Below are 22,088 nucleotides of genomic sequence, written 5' to 3'. Positions count from 1 at the left end.
CTTCTGAAAGCTGTGGAGGACCCAGTGACATCAAAACCTTTGGATAAATGGATTATGGTATCTACTGAGCATTTAGGTTTTTTACTTGAACTTGAACATCAACAAGCATGGCTAAATGTACAATCTGAATCATAACAATTGCAGATCTGCTAAAAAAAAAAAAAAACTGAATCAGAGAATTTTACAACGATTGAGTCTTATTAGTCGTGGGGGAAGTCGTGGCCTAATGGTTAGAGAGTCGGACTCGTAATCCAAAAGGTTGCGAGTTCGAGTCTCGGGCTGGCAGGGATTGTAGGTGGGGGGAGTGAATACCACGACTGGTGCCATTGAGCAAGGCACAGAACCCCCAACTGCTCCCCGGGCCCACAGCATAAATGGCTGCCCACTGCTCCGGGTGTGTGTTCACGGTGTGTGTGTGTTCACTGCTGTGTGTGTGCACGTTGGATGGGTTAAATGCAGAGCACGAATTCCGAGTATGGGTCACTATACTTGGCAGTATGTCACTTCACTTATTAGAAAAAGCCCACCCTTTTCTACTGAAATGTAATGTGAATGTAAATGAAAAGCGAAGAATCTCCACAGTACGCTTACCCAAATGACTTGATTTTACAATAACTTTTCCTCCATAATCATATCGAAATGGTGAAATAAATCACTCTTGCCGCACAGACAGAAATCAATTGATCTTTATATAAATGAGATATGGGACTCCTTTGCATTATTAACTTGACTATCAAAAATCTGCTTTCATGCCCACTTGCGCATTTATCTTCTACACGTTACATCAAAGGAGAAGATAGCTTATCCTTGAAATATTCTCCAGCCCACTTCCTTAGGTATTACTGGAGTGAATGAAAGATGTCTCATTATCGTGATTCTCTCACACTGAATAAAAATACTGCGGCATGCATGACTCACGGCTCATGCTTTCCAATCATACAAGGTTTTAGGATAGTGATTCCCAACCAGCGGTATATGTGTACACCACGGAATATTAAACCTATAAAAAAAGAAATAACGACTTTAATATAAAACTAATAAACAGATATATAATTAATAATAAATAATAATAATTTATTAATTAACTATGTTAATAATTATTATGGCTGTTGTTACTGTTCTTATTAATATTTTATATATTTATTGTTTATATATCTGTTCATATTTTAATATTTTGATGACCCTAAAAGCTTACCGTATGTCATATTTATTTTTATAATCATCATTATTATTGTTGTTATTAAACATACATATATTAACATTTATTGACTGTATTATTTTATAAAATATAATAAATAAGCAAATTATACCAATTCTATTTAACAACAATAACAATTACTTTTTGTAATTAATATTTTAAGTCACTTTTTAAGCAGAAAAAGATACCTATTTGTGTGGATGACAAGTATATGGACAGCTGAGCCACACTTTAAAAATTTGATTAGGATAAATGATAAAAGTGTTGCTAGTGAACTATGGGGTTATGTAATATATCAAAAAAAAAGGCTGGGAATCACTATATTCTGGATATTCAGTAAAAAATACAAATAAAAAATAAAAATCCTGAATAAAATATTTTGTCCAATCTTCCTCTGCTTGGGAAGAACCGTATTGATTCCCAGGCATGTGTGATATTAACCTGTGTGGATTAATGATTAGAGACCAGCCAAAGCCTTTTCATTTACAGATCACAGCATTTTTTCATTAAAGGTGCCATAGAATGAAAAACTGTCTTTACCCTGGCATATTTAAATAATAACAGTTCTGTACATGGAATTGACATACAGTGAGCCTCAAACACCATAGTTTCCTCCTTCATATGTAAATCTCGTGATTAAAAAAGACCACTGAAAAACAGGCGAATCAGAACATAACACCGACTGTGACGCAACAGTCGGGATCACTACGCCCCCAACATTTGCATAAACCCACCCTTGTTCTAAGCCGGCCGAACCATCAGAAGCTCTGCAGGTATTGTAAATAAACAAGCGCGGACAACAGCGAAAATAACAAAATAAATGTTATGTTCCAGGCCGTGCAGGGGGTGTGAAGTGCAGGGATGGGTTGGTGTCTGTATTCAGAAAGGCACGGAAAGCAAATAACGCGAGCCACTAAAGGGACATGGTTAGCTCCTTGCTAGCGGTAGCCTGTTACAGTACATAAGATTTCACTCTCAGTAAGGAGAGATGAGGATGATGGCGAATGACTTACAGATCCTGAGCACCACTGACAAGCATCTGATCTTGTGAAATGTGTGGTAAGTACTGTTGCTCCATAATGTAAACATAGTTTGTGTGATCGCGTCTCTTGAAAGTGAACTATAACGCGATCGATGGATCATTCAAAAGCAGTTTCAATGCCTCGCATATTAATAACGGCTCCCTGATGCCCGCGTTTTATATACAGTATTATTACCCGAAAGTATTTAAATATATATTTTCCTCCCTGTGCTTCCTTCTTGCTGATGAGCCGTACTGTGAAACAGCCAATCAGAGCAGAGCTCAACATTGAGCAGCACTGTGAAACAGCCAATCAGAGCAGAGCTCATTATTATTCATGACCCTGCCAAATAAGCCAATAACAGACCGTTTCATTCTAGGGAGAAATCCTAGGGTTGTAAATGGACATGTAAAATCGTTTCTGGAGATTTTTTGCCCTTACCTAAGCCACATACCATCTGTGTAGATATCAGAGAACAATTTAAAATACTGTATCAATGCATTCTATGGCACCTTTAAGTAAACTGCTGCTAGAACATGATGAAGGAAGGGCCGTGATTACTTGGGGATCCAAGGAAGGACAGAGAGGGAGGTTAAACCTGGTCCTATGTGTACACAGAACCCTCATCCATCAGCCGCCTGCCACATGGATATACTGAATAATCTGTAAAAAAGAGCGTGAATCTCAAAAATCTCCTCAATTTCTTTCTCATATCATCGCGTCTCTAAAGTCTATGCCAACCTATTTTGGTTTCATATATCAAACACATTGGCACTGTATTTGCAGACAGTTCATTGTAGGCTATATCTTATAATCCATAGCTGTCATCCATCACTAATTACTTGCACCACGTGATTATTAAACTGGGATTTAGGGTGATCTGTTTATAACAAAACGCCTTGTCATGAGGTACAGACGAGCTTTCATCAGTGATTAGAGTGCTGTGTGGTGTGAATCACCAATACAAATTATGTATTATGTGGGAACCTCGAGCATTCATTATTCAGTAATTCATTATTACAAAATGTCATGCATTTCTGAAAAAATATACATATATATGGAATTCTTCTACATTTTTATGTTTTTTATGTTTACTTTTATATCATTTTTAATTCTATCATTTATGCATGGCATTTTTTATTTATTTATTTTTTGCATAAAGAAATGTTCCAATTGTTGTCCATAAGTTCATGTGTACATAAAGGCATTAGCATTATTTAAATCGAACACAGAAAATGACAATACATTTCAAAATGATTCATTAACATTTACCACAGACTTGTTTGTTGCCCTGCTTCACACAGACACAGGCGATTTGGGCATCATCTGAAATTGCAATTAATAAATATATACAATTTCTCGCAAATATGATAATTCTGACTCCATTTGAAGGCTACATATATCATATCCTTAATAAAATGTTTGAATGAAACTATAAATCTTTAACAGTCCTTTTTCCATTTGAATCAAATTAAGTCTGGCATCTAATTCGACTAAGATGCAACCTGCTGAGTATATATTCCCTAATGTCCTAAGAGACTCACTGCCATAGTAACCGGCCCCATGCGAGTCTCCAGATGCTACTGTCTGCAACTGCTCTCACTCAGGTACTTTTATCCTTCCATTGACCTTATTGTGATTTTTTCAAGCAGGACATTTTCACATTCTTGTTGGTCCTAGAACAAAATCATGGTTTTAGTTATCATATCCCTCTAAATATACGGGTGGTTAAAGAAATGGTTTCTTCATTGGAACAGATGTGGAGAAATTTAGCATTACATCACTTGTTCACCAATGGATCCTCTGCAGTGAATGGGTGCCGTCAGAATGAGATTCCAAACAGCTGATAAAAACATCACAATAATCCACAAGTAAATTACACAAATCCAGTCCAACAATTAATGTCCTGTGAAGTGAAAATCTGCATGATTGTAAGAAACAAATCCATCATTAAAACATTTCAACTTTGAAATGTCGCTTCTGGCTAAAATACACAGAAGTCCATATAATTCATAATAATGCTTCCTCCAGTGAAAAAAGCCATCCCCTGTTGTCCACTCGTATCAAAATCCACCAACATATTTGTTTGCAACAGGTTTGGATGGTTTTATCACTTGTAAATTGTTCTTAATCTGTGAATATTTCTCTCCTGATTCAGTAAACTTTTCACTAGAGACAAATATTAAGGATAGAAGACTCATATTTTAAGTACAAGCAATGGTTTAAAGTTAGTAACATCCTGATGGATTTGTTCATTATAGACATGCAGCTTTTCACCACACAAGATGTTAATTGATGGACTGGATTCATGAGGATTATTGTGATGTTTTTATTAGCTGTTTCAACTCATTCTGACGGCACCCATTCACTGCAGAGGATCCACTGGTGAGCAAGTGATATAATGCAAAATTTCTACAAATCTGTTCTAATGAAGAAACTCATCTACATTTTGGCTGACTGAGCCTGAGTAAATCTTCAGCAAATTTTCATTTATGTGTGAAATATTCCTTTGATAGTTACCATGTTTGTTTGATGTTGATCCAAATACATGTCCTGCTCACAGGTCTCTTACCAAGCTACACATGACACACAAATTGATCAGTGCTGACAGGTCAGTCATCACTATGCCTTGCTCTCCCTCTCTCCCCTGTCATGTTGTGACCGGCCTCATATTGCGACAGTGTAAATTACATCAGTCACTGCACTGGGGCGAACACACGCTCGTGCACTCATCCGATACACACGCGAAATACACTCTGCTTGCTCACAACGTAATACCGACTGTGTTTTAACAACTCGAGTTCTTTCCCTCTTACACACACCGATGCACACACACACACAGCTCAGCACCATATGTTGACCTCCCTTACACATGAGGTGCTCTACCCCTGGAGGGAAATAAATTACACACTAATATTACTGTGCAGTGGCACGCTTCTCCAAAAGACAGATGTTTACTCGGGATGATCTTTAAACAACAGCCCCAGACTTTTCACATCTTTCCCTCTCCTTAATGCTGGTCAAAGCTCACTGTCCCCTGACCATGAATATTGCTATAACTGCTGGTCTAAGTTAGGTTACTCACCCTAATCTAAACCTTAATAACTAGTGAGAAAGGAAAAACTGAGCTGAAATAATTTTACAAATGAAAGCAAATTTTAAATAAACAAAAGGAGTGCAATTTGTGGATTAACGCATTAACACATTTTGCTGTGGTAGGTAGGACAGGGTTTTGTATTTATCCTTTATGTGGGTTGCTATGACAGTGAAAAACACATTACATTATGCTTGATCTTCAGTTGCTTCATTAATTAGCAAAAGCAATGTGAGTACTGCTATATGCAGCCGTCTGAATGTATGGTTCTAAATGGCAGGAAGTCTATTTTAGGTGCATTCCACTAATGACGCACACTTTGATGTCCTATGACTTTATTAATGCATTAGAGACACAAGTAACACATTTCTTTGTGTGAAGGACTGTTATCTAACAAAAAATTAAGCTTGCATGAAAAGTATCCAGTTTTATTAACATCTCATTGTTTCAAGCTGTTTTCTAAAAATAAAATTGACTTAACTTGACTAAACACAAAAAACATTCCTACCTAAAATGGGGATTTTGGTTTGTCCCATCACAGAGTTTTTGACCTTATCAACAATTGAGCTATCAACCCCCTCCCCTCAAATGCAGATGATCCAGTGGCAGTTGAGTTGCATGGGGACCGGAAATCAGGCATCTTTAGGTTTCAGCGCCATAGAAAAACATTGGAAGATCTGAAGCTCTCATCGGTGTAATTGTGTATATGCTACAAAAATGGCAAAACGATGAGCTTGGGGGACTTGTAAAACATCATGAGAGGATATGCAATGGAATTTGGAATTTAATTCATCTGCTCAAGCAGAACGTTAATGTCATCTTGTGCTTCAGCAAGGGATCTCTGGCTAAAACTAGCTAACGCTAAAGTTAGTGAGTCCATGCTAACATACAAACCTAAATAGCTAACTGTTCTCACGTCATGTACAGGTCAAAAACACAGAAACGAAGGTCTACATTTAAGTGCCTCTCCATATTAAACTAGTTAAACATAAATTAATTTAATCTTACCCAGCGTTACAGGAACAGTGTTGATCCTGGATGTTGTCATCTGCGATCATGACGACCAAAAGCCTGATGATACACGGGGCAAGTTTTTGAGCAATGTTGCTGTCAACGAGACAGGTGAGACACAGGGCACACAACCGATTTAAAGTATCCAGATAGAAATTTGTTACCCATTCTCAATGGAAAAGTGCCCAAGCAGCATTCCTCGATTAGAGGTGGTCCTTCTGTGTCCAAAATGTATCTTTTTGGGACAAGATTTCCAAACTGACAGCTGTCCTTGTAAGACCGAGAACAACTCTGTTTGTTTGTTCAAGTGAGCAACAGTAACTAAGGGGCCTCGCGCACACAAAAATTAGTTGGGAAGCCATTTGATTGAATGCCGCCAGTAAAAGGGAAATAAAAGCAATGCTCGGGCAAACTGCTATAGAGCTGATGTCACGACAGAGTTAGAACCGGTTTCATAGAAAGAGAACGATATGCACCAAATGAGTCGCTGTAGAAACTCAATACTTCAATGGTGCGCTCAACACGAGAGACAACGCAAACACAATGACATGTGAAATAAAACGTGCTCATGTATTAAAGAAGAGTGGCTTGATTAAGTGCTGGAAATAGCGGAGGATGGGCAAAGAACGGTAACAAAGACATGTACAGTCACACACAAGAGTATTGCACAAACTGTACTTCATAACGATGTTTAGACAGCTATAGAAGAATTCATATGTTCACGTTTTTTCATATTTAACTTACAGATCTCAGCTTAAGTTTTGCTTCAGTTTGTATTCTATTCTATTCTATTCTATTCTATTCTATTCTATTCTATTCTATCAGTTTAAATAGTTGGTTTTGATAATATATTATGTTAGGCCTATATTATATACTCAAAAACAAGGTCAATTATTTATCAGGTTTTTGACTTTGAGTATCTTGCTCATCAAGGCTGTATTTATTTCAAAAATACAGAAAAAAACAGTGATATAGTGAAATATTATTGCAATTTCTAATATCGGTTTCCTATTTTAATACCTATACTTTAAAATAGTATTTATTCCTGTGATCAAAGCTGAATTTTCAGCATCATTACTCCAGTCTTCAGTGTCCCATGATCCTTCAGAAATCATTCCAATATGCTGATTTATTATCAGTGTTGAAACTGTTGTGCTGCTTTTTGGAACCTGCATTTCTTTTTTCTTTGATTCTTTGATTAATAAAAAGTTTAAAAGAACAGCATTTATTCAAAATATAAATATTTTCTAACAATAGAAGTCTTTACTATCAATTTTATCCATTTAACACATCCTTGCTGAATAAAGTTTATTTAACTTTCTTTAAACTTTTTTAAAGTATCTTTAAAAGAGAAAGAAAAAAATTCTGAGCCCAAAACTTTGAATAGTTTGTTTTGTAACACAAAATCTCTATTTTGACTAAACACTGTTCTTTTTAACTTTTTGTATTTTAAAAATATCACAGGTCCCAAAAAATACAGTATATAAAAAAAAAGCAGTACAACTGTTTCCAACATTGATTAAAAATCAGCATATTAGAATGATTTCTAAAGGATCATGTGACTCTGAAAATACTGCTTTGCTTCACAGGAATTAATTACATTTTAAAGTATATTAAAATAGAAAACATTTATTTTAAATTGCAATAATATTTCACAATATTAATTTGTGAAATGATATTCAGTATTTTTTATGCCTTGATGAGCATAAGAAACTTCTTTAAAAAAATTTATTGATCCAAACTTTTGAACTGCAGTGTATTGTACAGAAAAAATGTTTTCTCAGGTAACCTAAAATGTACATCATTTAGTTACATCAAGGGTCAAATCAAATATAAATAGCACATTAAAGTTAAAAGTTACACACTTTTTTGTGTGCATGCTGTACAGGTCTGGTATAAAGACTGCTTTTGCTCAGGGGCCCGAAATGTCCGCCCAAAAGATTTCAACATTTTTCAAATTGCCTTAAATAGATTTTTAAGAATTCTGCAGATACCTTGTAAATAGTAAAATAAAACTCTTTCCTTGACATTTGTGTATTGAAAATGTTTTTGATTGACATTTATGGTATTTATTTTATTTGGGCTAGTTAAATTAATTTTCGGGCTACCAAAATCTGAAGAGTACCTGCCCGAAGGGCTACCAGAGATTTAGAAATTTTGCGAGCCCTGTAAACCATTCTCACCCACACACTCTCTCACACACACACACACACACACACATATATCAGGCCCAATTTTATACCCTGCTCATGGAGACCATGTTTAAATGAATTATTTAAGAATAAAATATAAGATATGCATTGGAAGATCTACACATAGCAGTCTTTAAAGCTTTACCCTGTATTGCCTATGTCATCAGCCTATATTCCATTCAGACAGTGTGACGAGCAGATCTTTTGAATGTCAAACCCCTCATCCTCTCAGGGCCTGACTAATCATAAAGAGTGAGAACTTGTCTTTTTACCTTCTCTCGGAGCTTTCTGGTTTTGTCCTTGACATTCAGACAGCAGAGTCTGTCATGAGGCTCACAGAGGAATACTGTGTGGGTGCGAGGTGTGTGGGGCTGAAGCACTGATGAAGACTTGTGTCAGTGTGGGAATGTGTGTGTGTAATTCCAGTTTGGATTCTCTGCAGCTATTACAAAACATTAAAGCGGTACTCCGTCAAGCAGGACTGAACTGCTGTCTTAGTAATTACTGCAGTGCTCTGAGAAAATAAATTGATATTATATTGTTGAGTTACTAGTCCACTTTTGAATACAACATGCATCATAGAAAGAAATGTCTGTGAAGTCATTCAATTACTGTAGCACTACAGAAGTCAATAACGTGCACCAGTCCATAGACCCCTTTGAGGTTTTAATAACAATTTATAACCTCCATAGTTACAGATGAACAAAACGTAACAGACTTAAGTCTGTAGAAGCGCTGCACGATTTGGGGAAAAATCTAATTGTGATTTTTCTGATAAAAACAAAATTCAGGTTTAAATTTTATTGATTATTACTGATTTTAGAAATTTAGGTTTGTTGTGTTTGGGCTGCACAATTTGGCCAAAATTTTGTGATTATACATCAATGTGTATATCAAATAATAATAATAATAATAGGTAATAATAATAACATTTATTATTATTATTATTATTAAAATAAAATTAATTAATTAATTCTCAAATAAAAATAGAATAATGAATATTAATATTACTTTAAGTAATATTTCACTGTAAAAAAAAAAGAGGAAAAATTTCCAATTTTGGACTTATTCAAATTAATTGTGCAGCTCATTTGTTATAATAAACAATGGCAACGACACCAAATTGAACCTAAGTCAACATCAGATTAAAATAACATGCCAGATGACTACTATGGTTGTTAATACGTTTGGTCTACAAATAAACACTAAGCAGCAAAAGATAATGACAATTCAAAAAGTATGCATCACAAACATATTTACAATGATGGAAAACAACTAGGATCCCGTCATCTTAAACGCACCGAGTGTACAGCCAAAACAAAAAACCAAAGTGATTTCTGTTCTAAAGTGGTTGTTTTAAAATGTTACGACTCTCTGCGGCCTCCGCAAACAGCAAACATCCATTAGTATAATGCTAAAAAATGCATGAGTTGTCCCACAAGTATTATTTCCACAGAATTCAGGATGCTATAATATAGGCAATTTCTATGGCAGAGAAAGTAAATATAACCATCTGTGTAGACCAGGGTGAAATACAGAAGAAACTGTTACTAGACAAAGTGATCCAATAATGACCAAATGTTGGGCAGCCAATCAAATCAATCCCCTTGTGGGGGAAAGAAGATCTCTGACATTCCTAATTCACTTGCTGGGTGAATAGTTGATGACCCAGATTAAAGATTAAATTTAAATTTATTTTGAAATTGTTAAAAGAGACATACATTTGGATGTGCCATATAAAGTGACTTTAAAGAAATATTTTGGGTTCAGTACAAATTAAGCTTAATCGACAGCAATTAAAGTAAATGGAGCCAATGCATAATAGTAAAATACTCACCGTTTCAATAGTATAGACACTACACAAAATATGTGCTAACAGTAATGCAATACAATTAACCGTTCGCAAAACCCGCCCACCCTTAGTTACTGTTGCCATGACCGACAAACAATGCCGCTCTCACACAAAAAAATACATCGCAGAGCAAAGAGGAAACTGACAAAACACCGATAGAGGAGACAGAGCAGGTTACTTCTGATATGAAACAAGGTCTCAGGACCCTCAGCTTTTAAATTGAGTCATTTTAAAAGAAATTCAAATAATAAATACCGTTTTGTGGCTCTTCAATGTGTGACAGATCACTGTATTCACGAAATGAACATGAATAAACATCAGAAAGTGTTTTATTTCAACCGCGGAACACACCATTTTTCAAGTTTAAGTCCACCGAAGTTAATCTGCTCTCCTGTCTGATTTGTGGATAAGGCTAGAAGGGATACAGCTGCAGATGCTGGGCATGCGCATTTACATATTTTCAGAGCGAACAATATAACGTGAAACCTATAAAAATGGTTTTAAAAAATACATAACGTCATAGTTTCATCACTTTAGAGCGGGGGTGCCCAAACTCGGTCCTGGAGGGCCGGTGTCCTGCAGAGTTTAGCTCCAACTTGCCTCAACACACCTGCATGGAAGTTTGTAGTATGCTTAATAAGAGCTTGATTAGCTGCTTCAGGTGTGTCTAATTGGGGTTGGATCTAAACTTTGCAGGACACCGGCCCTCCAGGACCGAGTTTGGGCCCCCCTGCTTTAGAGTGTCGCAGTAACGGTCTTTTTACAGTAAAGGACCTGTCATAGTTTAATGAGTGGGAAGATGAAGCAATGCGAGGTTAACTGCATCGTAAACAGATGAGCGCATGTGTATATAAAGCTCCTATTCGGGGCGAAGTTCACGGAATTTTGTCCACAGAATGTGGGTAGATAGTATTTATAGAGTTGTAACTTTTTAGTTTTAGTTACTTTTTCTTATTTGTAAGTCGCTTTGGACAAAAGCGTCTGCTAAATGACAAAAGTAAAGTAAGTAAAGTAAAAGTAAGAATAAGAGCATATGTTTTAACATATTATTATATTATTTAACACTCAGCATTTAACTTTAGCACTGCAAGCAATGCATACCGGACATGACAGGTTTTCTGGTATGCAAAACAAGTACTTTAAAGAAATACCATAGCTTATTGCCGTTACCGTGGCAGCCAACAACAGCACAGCTTAACCCTCCGCACATTTTTTCATTTAGTTATATTGAAAAAGTTTCAATTCAGTCAATCTTTTTTACCCCGTTTTAACTCTATGGTTTTAACATGTATTTCTATGGAGACAGGCCGTAGCTATCGGGCAAGATGGCGGATAGCAGCGGCGGCACATAATCTCTGCGTTCTGATTGGATCGCCTGTCAATCACGCTCTTTGCGAACGGTCAATTCCTTACTAACATTTGTGTGAAGTCATATTCAATTGTTCAACTTTATTGCCATGGCACTGTAATGCTTTAGCCCTAAAATGCCTATAAAATGGTTTAAACAAATTTCCAGCTCAAATTTAGAATTTTTTTTTATTTTATTTTTTTATTGCAAAAATAATAAAGAATACAGTATGATGGAAAACAAACAGAAAAGAACAGTATGTACAAAAGAACAAAGTAGAATGTGTTTTTAAGTGTTTTATAAAACTACATAAAAATGGTGTAGGGTTTACTTTTAAACCAATTTCAACAAGAAATTGCTAATAAATTTTAAAAATAAATACAAACAAGTAACACATTTAATTATTTGTAAAACATAGTCCAATAATCTTTTTACTTACAACTTCAAAAAAATATATTTTTACAATAAGCTTCACATTTATGCTTTTATATCCTGAAATATATGGTCCCATTTACTATTTTTCCAATTATATTTTATTTTATTTATTTTTAAGAAAATAAATAAGGGTAAATAAAATAAAAACGCATTTAAAAATTCAGCAATAATTTAATTTAATCTAATTATTTTTATGAAAGCTTTTCAGAGTGATTTATGACACAATGCACATAGACATGATACAAAGTGCCAGGTCAAATTGTTTCAATATCAACCACTACTTCGTTTATCGTTTTGGAAACCACACAGAACATGTGCTAGAAGGTCTTGTCCTCTAAGCACATCTATTTCTTAACTAGAAGCTGGTGGGGACATGTCACCATCCTATTTATAGCCTGCTGAGAAATAATTCAATGGAATCAGAGTGAAGATCTCTTAAATCTTCCCTTTCAGAGTCCTACACGAAATGAAAAAGGGGAATGTCTCTTTCTGCCTCAAAAGCCATCTGTATGAGACAGTGAAGCACACCTCTGAAAAGGTGTGAGTTATATCATGAGTGATGGATGTGGCATCTGTTGGACAGACAGAACGGCACACATGGCGCTTGTTTCCAAATGTGACAGGCAATAAAAAATTGAGGTTTTTTTCAACAGAACTTTCAAAAGTTAATTGAAATGCATGTTGGAATAAGAACGAAATTCTCTTAAAGGGACAGTCCACCCAAAAATGACAACTCTGTCATTCTCAAAGATTTTCTTTGCAGTCACCATTCACTTTCATTTTATGGAGGAAAAAGATGAAATGTGAATAACTGATGCTTCAAATGCAAACGGAAGTCATGTACAGTTTTAACGGAGACAGATTTTTAATATTTAGGCAAACTATCCCTTTAATCCAATTGAAAATAAATACACAAGCATCATTTAAAACCACTGACTTGTCTAACGGTTAGAAGAACGGGCTGAGTCAGAATTCAGTCCAACAGATGCTTAGAAAGCCGACTTGCTCAACTCATTAAAGTGGCATTCATCATTTCCACTCGAACAACCCATTGAATGAAACAACATTACTGCCCTACAGTCAAACAATATAAGTAATTGCCACCCAAACTACCGATACTGACTGCGTTTCCACTTCTCCTCACTCACTTCTCCTCAGCACCGTAGTCCAGACTCAGACATTTGTACTTTCTTACCTCTTTGAAGCTCAAATTTCTGGCCTGGAGGATCTATTTCTACTCTTTCCTGTAGGAATAAACACGAAAAAAACCGTTAGCACACGCAACACTTACCTCAACAATCTTCATAAGGCTCAAATGTGTCGCTGTAGGCGCTCCGCTTCGTTTGGGCTGACTGAATTCAACGGTTCAAATTTCAGTAGCGAGTTAGTAACTGAAGCATGGCACATAAATAAATCGTAGCCCGCGATAAAACGCCTATCTGCGGCCGGAGTGTAACTTTAAAGCGGCTGGCAGCGGTTCTTTGGAGAGATGTGAACCGCTCGCGCGGCACTCGTGTGTGTTGGGCGTGCGCATCCTGTGCTTCTATTCTCGCGCGCTCTCTAGGGACACCGATGCTGCTGCTGATATTGCCAAGCAACAGCTTCTGTTATAACCCATCAAAGTTGAATGAATTGAATTGGCATTCAAAGGCAGGGTCGCTCTAATTTAGCGAGGTCATATATCTCTCAATTGGGTAGCCTAAAGTAACTTTCATAACATGGGACATTGCTTATTCTTTCATGTCCCCATTATGCATGTTTTAATAAACTGGATAAAACATTAAACTCACACACACACACTTTTAAGAATGAAAATCATTTTAGTTTTCTTTTATCACAATTTTAACATTTCACTGTTTTTGCCATGCACCCTTCTAAAATGTCAAAATATCATTTTCTCTAATTTACAAAAGTTTCAAAATATTTATTTGTTTATTTATTTAATTATGAATGTTGTTTGAATATTACTTTCCATCTTCTTAATTTTCTTGGCATACATAATAAAGTTATCATATAGCCTAATCAATCCAGTCATATTAATCACATTATTAAAGTTATTTCAAATATTTAGAAATGTATAATTTAATATTACAAATAAATTAATCAATTTTAAAGGCCCGAGCTTGATCAGAGTATTTTATCATTTTGCATTTAATTTATATTTTTCTATTTCATTTTTAGCTAAAATGGTTTTGCATGACCAATTCAATATGAAGTACTGTATAGCACGTCATCTTAAATATATTCAAATATAAACATCAAAGTTTCATTAAAACAACTATTTGAATGTACATTAATAATATGTGAATAATGATTTAATTATATAAATATTCAGATTATTAATATTACAATGCATTACCTGTAATTAGTTACAATTTCAACCATCTTGTATCCAGCTACACTATTTAAAAATAAATAAATAAATTAATTAATTACAATTATGGACATGTTTCATGGCATATAAGCTAACACTGATAAATAAGAAGTAATAAAAACTATATAACTATATAGACAAATTTAAAAACATGAACATAAACATGACATACAAAAATGCAAAATCTTTAACTAAAATTAAAGCGATTTAATATTTCAAAATATTAACAAAATCTATAATAGTATCTCAGTGACACTAAAATAACACTGTTATGTCATCCAAATACACTCTTCTATGCTTGTTTACTGGGTGAGGCTGGACAGGAGTCTATAAATAAATATACAGTCCATAAATAAATTCAGACTCTGGGGACTGACAGAGATTAAAGGAACATTGTGAATTTATGAAACTGAGAATGATATCATTGTGCAGCACTGCCCTATTTACCAAGGTATATGGAATACATAGCAACCCATTCAAAAGTGTTTTTTTTTTTTTTGGTTGCATGAACAATTTATTTAAGTCTGTAACTCAATGCGGATTAACCTTTCTCTTGTCGATCAAATTTTATTTATGACATTATTTGATCGACTTCAGATATTAATTATCGACTTCAGCAACTCCAAAACAATAGACTTTTACCGCCAAATGGATTAAATGATGTACCAGAGGCTGTTGTGCTACTCTGTCCTGAAGGCACATATTGATTGCTTTATAAATTACTGAGAGTTTACATCATTTCATTTCTTCACTGTCACCATGAGGTAGTGCTCGCTTTTCCTTACAGCAATACATTTCACCTCGCTGCCCACAAGATCACCAATTGTTTTTTATTCACTGCAGAAATAGACAAAAGAATATTGATCTTATGATTCAGGTCTTCTTGTTGCTCAATCCCCACAGCCCTGAAATCTCTTCTCCAGTCCAAAATGAAAGGCAATATGGGACATTTTCTTCAAGGTCCTTTACTCGAGCGTAACCATTGACGTAGTTGTCCGAGATGATATCTCAGCAGGTATAACCGTCTAATTGTGTTTTACTTAAAGTTACTAAAACATCTGAAAAGCAGTTAATAATAACTGCAGTTATTGCAACAGTTTAAATATCCATAGAACAAAAAAATATAATAGCAACACATCTCCATTTAAACTAAAACTGACTCTATTTACTTCCTTGAAGGAATAACATCACTCTCCTTCCTGTCATTCCAAACCATAAAAATACAAATTTCTGGCATGAAACTCTATGGCACAGTCCAACAGACCTAACTATTGTTAGATATGTGATGTGCTCTATGTATGTTTGTCGATCATTGTTTAGATGTAAATAAAAGCCTAAATTAAATCTGTTCATCATTCATATCTATTAACAAGATTTAAATTATACCGCTTGTCTCAAATGGATTCATTTTACAACGCCTTTATGGCCTTTTTGGATCTTGTAAGTTTTGGTTGCTTGGACTTTCAGTGGAGGGACAGACACATAAGGTTTCATCAAAGTCATACAGGTTTTGGATTGACATGAGGATGAGTAACTGATGACAGAATTTTCATTGTTGGGTGAAGTATAACTTCAATGCATGTTCCTGTCGTATTGCGCACTTATAAGTGCATTACCGCCACCTATCTCTCAAATGGACCATTGACACTCCTAATTGAGATTGTAGATAGAGTGTCAATGGTCCATTTGAGAGATAGGTGGCAGTAATGCACTTATAAGTCTGCAATCCGCCGTAAAGCAAGAAGAAGAAGACGCTTCACGCGCCGGCTGTTGTGAACGCGCTCAGGACAGTTAGACCGTGCTGCGGATCAGAGGTAAAAAACTATATGAATACTGTTCAGTTTCTTGCACAGACCGATCGTTTCGTGTCTTTAGACCTCAATGTATCGTCACGAGCCGAAAGGTTTAATTTGGTTTTGTCTGTGTATGTTTTCTTTCTCTCAAAGCCATGAGTCCCATTGACTGACATTATATGACTGACAGACTGCAACGGTTTGAGTTAAAAATCTTCGTTTGTGTTCTACTGAAGAAACAAAGTCACTTACATCTTGGATGCCCTTGGGGTAAGCAGATAAACATCAAATTTTCATTTTTGGGTGAACTATCCCTTTACTGTGAATTGGTCGCTGTACTAAAGTGCTCCCGGTTTTTTCTTGCAAAAGTTTTGCATTCCCTCAAGTAATTTTGCCTTCACTCACAAAACCCGAGCAACTTCTCAAAAGTTCTCAAATGTTTTCATATAAGAAGTTCTCAAAAGTTTTGTAAGCAAACGCAAAGTTTTTTTGGGTAACACAAAAGATTTGCAAAAGTCTTATTTTTGTTTGATACAACTTACTTTTCACTTGCAAATACATTACAGTACATCTAGTTGTGCATGCTGCCTCATATTGACTTTAACGCAATTACTGAAGAGTCCTTATTGACATTTCAGATTATTAGCTTTTGACATCTACTCTGATTTATGATGTCATTGTTAATGCAATTTTTCTGTCTAGTTTTAGGGTGGCAAATCTATCAATGACTGAGTTGCACCTGGACTCAATCATTTGCTGCACTTCTTCCTTGGATGGATCTCCAACCACTACATAATTAGTTCATGTGTAGTGCTAGAAGCTTCTTTTAGCTCACTAATGGAGCTCTTACCAGGAGATCAAATAGCTGTTCTGTCAATAATGAGGTTTGTGGATAAAAGAGATGATGATGTCACCTACAGCCCCGCCTGTATGATTGCATGAGCAAACCTCAAGCCTGAAATGCAGTGCACAAACAAACAATGAAGTGACTGATGCTGTTCAAGTGTGTAAAAAACATGTTTTGAAGAACATCATGCACATACCTTTTAATTGGGTAGTTAATAACTGCATCAGATAATCCAAAACTCAGGAGAGTTGGCTATTTATGGAAATCACACTTTGTTATTGCATGTGACCTGCTGATCTCAGAGGGCGAGACATGAATCCCAGACACGAATCCGACCCTCACAGGAGACGTGTCAGAAAACTAAACTTCTAAAACAAGATAAAACTTCCACCAGGTGCTTCGGACAGACTTATTTATAACACAAAAGCCAAAATGAATAGCTCTTTCTCAAAGGATGGCATTTTCTGTCCTCTAACCGGATTTAGATGGCTGCGTCTGTCTTCTAAATTTAGATGAAGAAAGTGAGTCAGCCCACAGAAAGTCAATATTAATGGTGATTTATTGGAGAGTGAAAACGAAAATGTAACCTCGCCAGATTTTAGTCAGTGTGAGAGCACCTGGCCCACAGGCTTGGAGGTACCAGCATCAGAGGCAGCTCTCTGAGGCACACTGGGTTGGAGGCAGTACAGTGAGCCCTGCCTCAGCTCACACGACTGCCCTCTGCTGGCTCACTGGACCACCACACAACACTGACACAGTGCATCCATCCAGTGCATGTTTAACGGAGACCAGCGGGTAGGTGCTGTGCAGGTAAACCTCACTCCCCTGATCTCAAAAGGCACGCTAGTGGCTGCAGTCTTTAGCCTCCTTGTTAGTGCGCCCGCCTCCCATGCCGGAGACCCGGGTTCGTGACCTCGGAACGAGGTGTGGCTGAAATCTAACGATTGGATGGAATCATTGTCTGAAGTTAAAAAAACAGAGTCTGTGACCATCATGCAATATGTGATTTTCTACGTAATCTGTCAACTCAGATCTGCAGACTGGCTCTGACTGTCAGCAGCTAGCATCGACTAGTTCAGATTGTAAATTGGGGCAAAATTTGGACAAAAGTTGTAGCGTATTCTAGCCTTAATTAGGAACATCTGTAGGGGAGGTGAACTATGAACATGCTCAGGACATTATTGAGCTATTGGCTCATGAGAACTCGAGTCCCTCCATTCAAGGCAAAAAGCCAAAAAACAAACAAACAAAAAAACTAATAAATGACATCAACCCCTGCGAGGATTTCAGATGACACCAACTCTGAATTCAAAACTGTCAAATTTACCATATTGTAATCATTGTTAATTTAATGTGTTCATTGGTTCTGCTTAAATAAATTGGCCTACATGATGTTAACTATTTGCATGATTTGTATCATCTTTACATTACTTTTAGAAAGTCACCACTGATAAATCTTAATTGTAATGTAGAAATATGCATCTGTAAAGCTTTGAAATTATATGTACTTTTCCTGAATTGCACTGACCAAAATCTGGTGTAGAAGCAGTTTTCACTAAGAAATTGCTAGTAAATTTCACAAACATTTCAGAATCAGAATCAGAATGAGCTTTATTGCCAAGTGTGTTCATACACACAATGAATTTGTCTTGGTTGTAGGAGCTTCCAGTACAGAAAGTACAAATATAGTGCAGACAACATATAATTAAGGTAATAGAAACACTAATAATGAAGAGAATAGACAATAAATTATATATAAAAAACAACAACAGCAGCAATAAAATGGAAATTTACATGCAAATAGAATACATGGAATTTACATTTACATGGAAATAGCAAGTAATACATTGAATTAAATGAGATGTTTTATAGAAAAACTGAAACAGTATTTTCTCATAAAATGTACTGCAATGATCTTTATTTACTACTTCGAGAACTATTTTTTACAGTGCAATAGACTTCAGTCAGGTCAGTGCAATATTTAATTTCTGGCAGAGATGAAAATGATGCTGTGAGGGATAGAAGTTTAACTGTACTATTGTTTAACAACATACTGATTGTTCAGCTGATGAAACAGATTAAATTAAGCTGCAAAATCATGTGATTCAGAAAATATGTTCATGATGTCAGAACAGAGCATGTAAATAAATGACTGCCCATCCTATACACAAAAAATGTGTGTAGAACCAATTTTCACTCAGAAATAGCTAGAAATTTTCAATCAATTAAAAAGAAAGAGCAAGTAGCACATTGAATTAAACATGAAAGTTTAAATTAGAAAGACTGAAATAGTTTTGTCTTGTAAAACATAGTCTAATAATCTTACACAAAAGTTAGCATATATAGCAAATGTCATTGTTTTGCTTAAAGAGCTAGTTCACCCAAAAATTAATATCACAAAAAGTATTCTCGTTGCTTTATAAAATTAAGGTTGAACCACTGATGTCACATTAACTATTTTAACAATATCCTTACTACCTTTCTGGGCCTTGAACGTATCATTTGCGATTCTGTCTATGGAGGGTCAGACAGCTCTCAGATTTAATCAAAAATATCTTAATTTGTGTCTGAAGATGAAGGAAGGTCTTACGGGTTTGGAACGACATGAGGTTGAGTAAGCACAATCCCTTTAAAGAAGTTTTAAAAGTACATTATCAAATGCAGCCTGTTTGGAGGTTTAGAGGGTATAAAAATGGTCATGTGAAACAAAACTACAATGTTTTTTGTTGCAATAAACCTTAAAGCACACCACAGAGAGCAATAAAATGTGCTAAATCATTCACTGTATCAATAAAAGTGTTGTGGCTGTCCTACCTGATGACACCGTCCAGAGAATCACTCAGTTTGTTAGTTGCAGGTGCTGCTGTTACATTTCCGCAACTCTAGTGGGCGCTCTGTCTCTCAGCCCTCTGAAGAAAAACTCCTCATTGGGTTGCCACACCAGAGCGACGATCATCAGAATACTACTGACATGGGAAAAGAACATTATCAGCTGTGCATTTGGCAATTACCCTGAAATGTAATATATTTCTTGGGGCTACTGAGTCCCTCGCCACATTAGTGACTCAAGGTTTGTGTGTGTGCTTGCAATTTTTTTCAAAAACTTACTGCTCCACTCAGATAAAAACTGGACATACATCACAGTTTTCCACATCACTGGGACACTCATACTGCATTCCTCATCAGGCACTATTTCACCTGTGTTACTCACATGAACAACCTCCTGTGACCTTTGACCTGTCCCACATGGAACTGAGCATTGAGGGAATAGAAGCAACAGCATTACTCTGATGTGCTGATACAACATATTTATATTTAACAATATTTTCTAGCCTACACATTGGCCCTGATGGCTGTATTCTAGATCAAGGTCATAAATTGTTTGGCCTTTATGGCAGTAATGAATTTATTAGAGACTGAATAGGGTGCAAAGGTCAATCACAGCACAATCTGCAGACCTCATCATGTTTGTATTGTGTGGCATGAAACCATGTGGCCATTTGGTGGATTTAACCAAACTGAACTGAGCATGAAACAATGAGTAGAGATTGGAAAGTATATTTTGCTACCGGCTGAAACAAATCCTACCTTCTGTAAAATAAAAAATAGCACTAAGAATTGGAATAAAGAATCCACTGTCACCACATTAAGTCTATGTCTGTCACCTCAGGCAGTAAACAGGTCCATGGTAAATCCTGTATAATTGAAAGATGTCACCTGCTTGTGTCCAGTTGGTGGGAATCTGCCACTCACGTCATATCTTTAGATGACAGGTGGCAGGAGTTTCAGGGACAGGAAGACGTCAGCAGAACTTTGGTGACACTGTCATTGTTTCGGCTGGCATTTGCTTGCTTGCAGAGCAGTGAGCTAAGACCACAAATCTTACTGCTTTCAGACAGCTCATCAATAGCCCCCTTCAAAAACACATACGTCTTAATGATAGAAAGATAGAATAGACAGAACGATACACTGATAGATCAACAGAACAATAGAACGGTAGAACGAACGAACAATAGATAGATAGAACGATAGATAGATAGATAGATAGATAGATAGATAGACAGACAGACAGACAGACAGACAGACAGACAGACAGACAGACAGACAGATAGATAGATAGATAGATAGATAGATAGATAGATAGATAGATAGATAGATAGATAGATAGATAGATAGATAGATATATAGATAGATAGATAGATAGATAGATAGATAGATAGATAGATAGATAGATAGATAGATAGATAGATAGATAGATAGATAGATAGATAGATAGAATGAAAGAGCGATAGGTATATAGATCTGTCCTTCGTCATTCTCTCTTTTTTTTTAATTAAGGTCGTGAGTAACAATTGCTCTCACAAAAGTGTAGCCTTCAGCTCCAGAGTCTATCAGAGAAAGCAAACAGCTCAAACTCTGTAAACATGACACAGACGACTCCTTTCAGGCTCACCTTCAGGTCTGCTGTAATGAGGATGCCGTGGGCTGCACGCTTTTCTACAGAGAGAATGAATTCCTAGTACACTCCAGGGTTTTGCTGCTGGAAGATCAGCTATTTTGGGCAACAGAAAGGATGGTTTCCGCTTTAATATATTCAAATATATTATATCCTGGAAGAAAGGCAAATAACTCTAAAAACATTTTCGAGGGAACTCTGAAAAAAGTGCATTTATGTAATGTTATTTTATAATTTCAGTAGTAGTGATATTTCACAATAAAGTTCTATACATCCTATACGTTAACATAGATAATGCAATAAATATAATAATATATTTAATAAAAATGTTTATTATTTAATTTATTTATACTATTTATATTGTTCATGGTGCAATCATAATGCATTTTGTAATGTGCAAAATTAGTATATGTAGAAATTGGCATTAACCAATCACCTAATTCGTTAACATAGATAATGCAATAAA

The 22,088-nt window shown here is 35.9% G+C and overlaps 1 protein-coding gene across 1 annotated transcript in view; it reads right to left on the bottom strand.

The window, feature by feature from the left end:
* Positions 1–13,703, bottom strand: part of LOC306866763 (carbohydrate sulfotransferase 8-like) — a 65,199-nt gene extending 51,496 nt beyond the window's left edge. Inside the window, exon 1 of the mRNA XM_079412102.1 lies at positions 13,444–13,703. The gene's annotated coding sequence lies outside the window, so the exon portion shown is untranslated. The remainder of the gene's footprint in view (positions 1–13,443) is intronic.
* Positions 13,704–22,088: the final 8,385 nt, after the last annotated feature.

The sequence above is a fragment of the Barbus barbus genome (genome assembly GCF_936440315.1).
Source record: "Barbus barbus genome assembly, chromosome: 48".
In the NCBI taxonomy this organism is placed as follows: Eukaryota; Metazoa; Chordata; class Actinopteri; order Cypriniformes; family Cyprinidae; genus Barbus; species Barbus barbus.
Note: the sequence above shows the minus strand (reverse complement) of the source record. Positions and strands in the feature narration are given on the sequence as shown.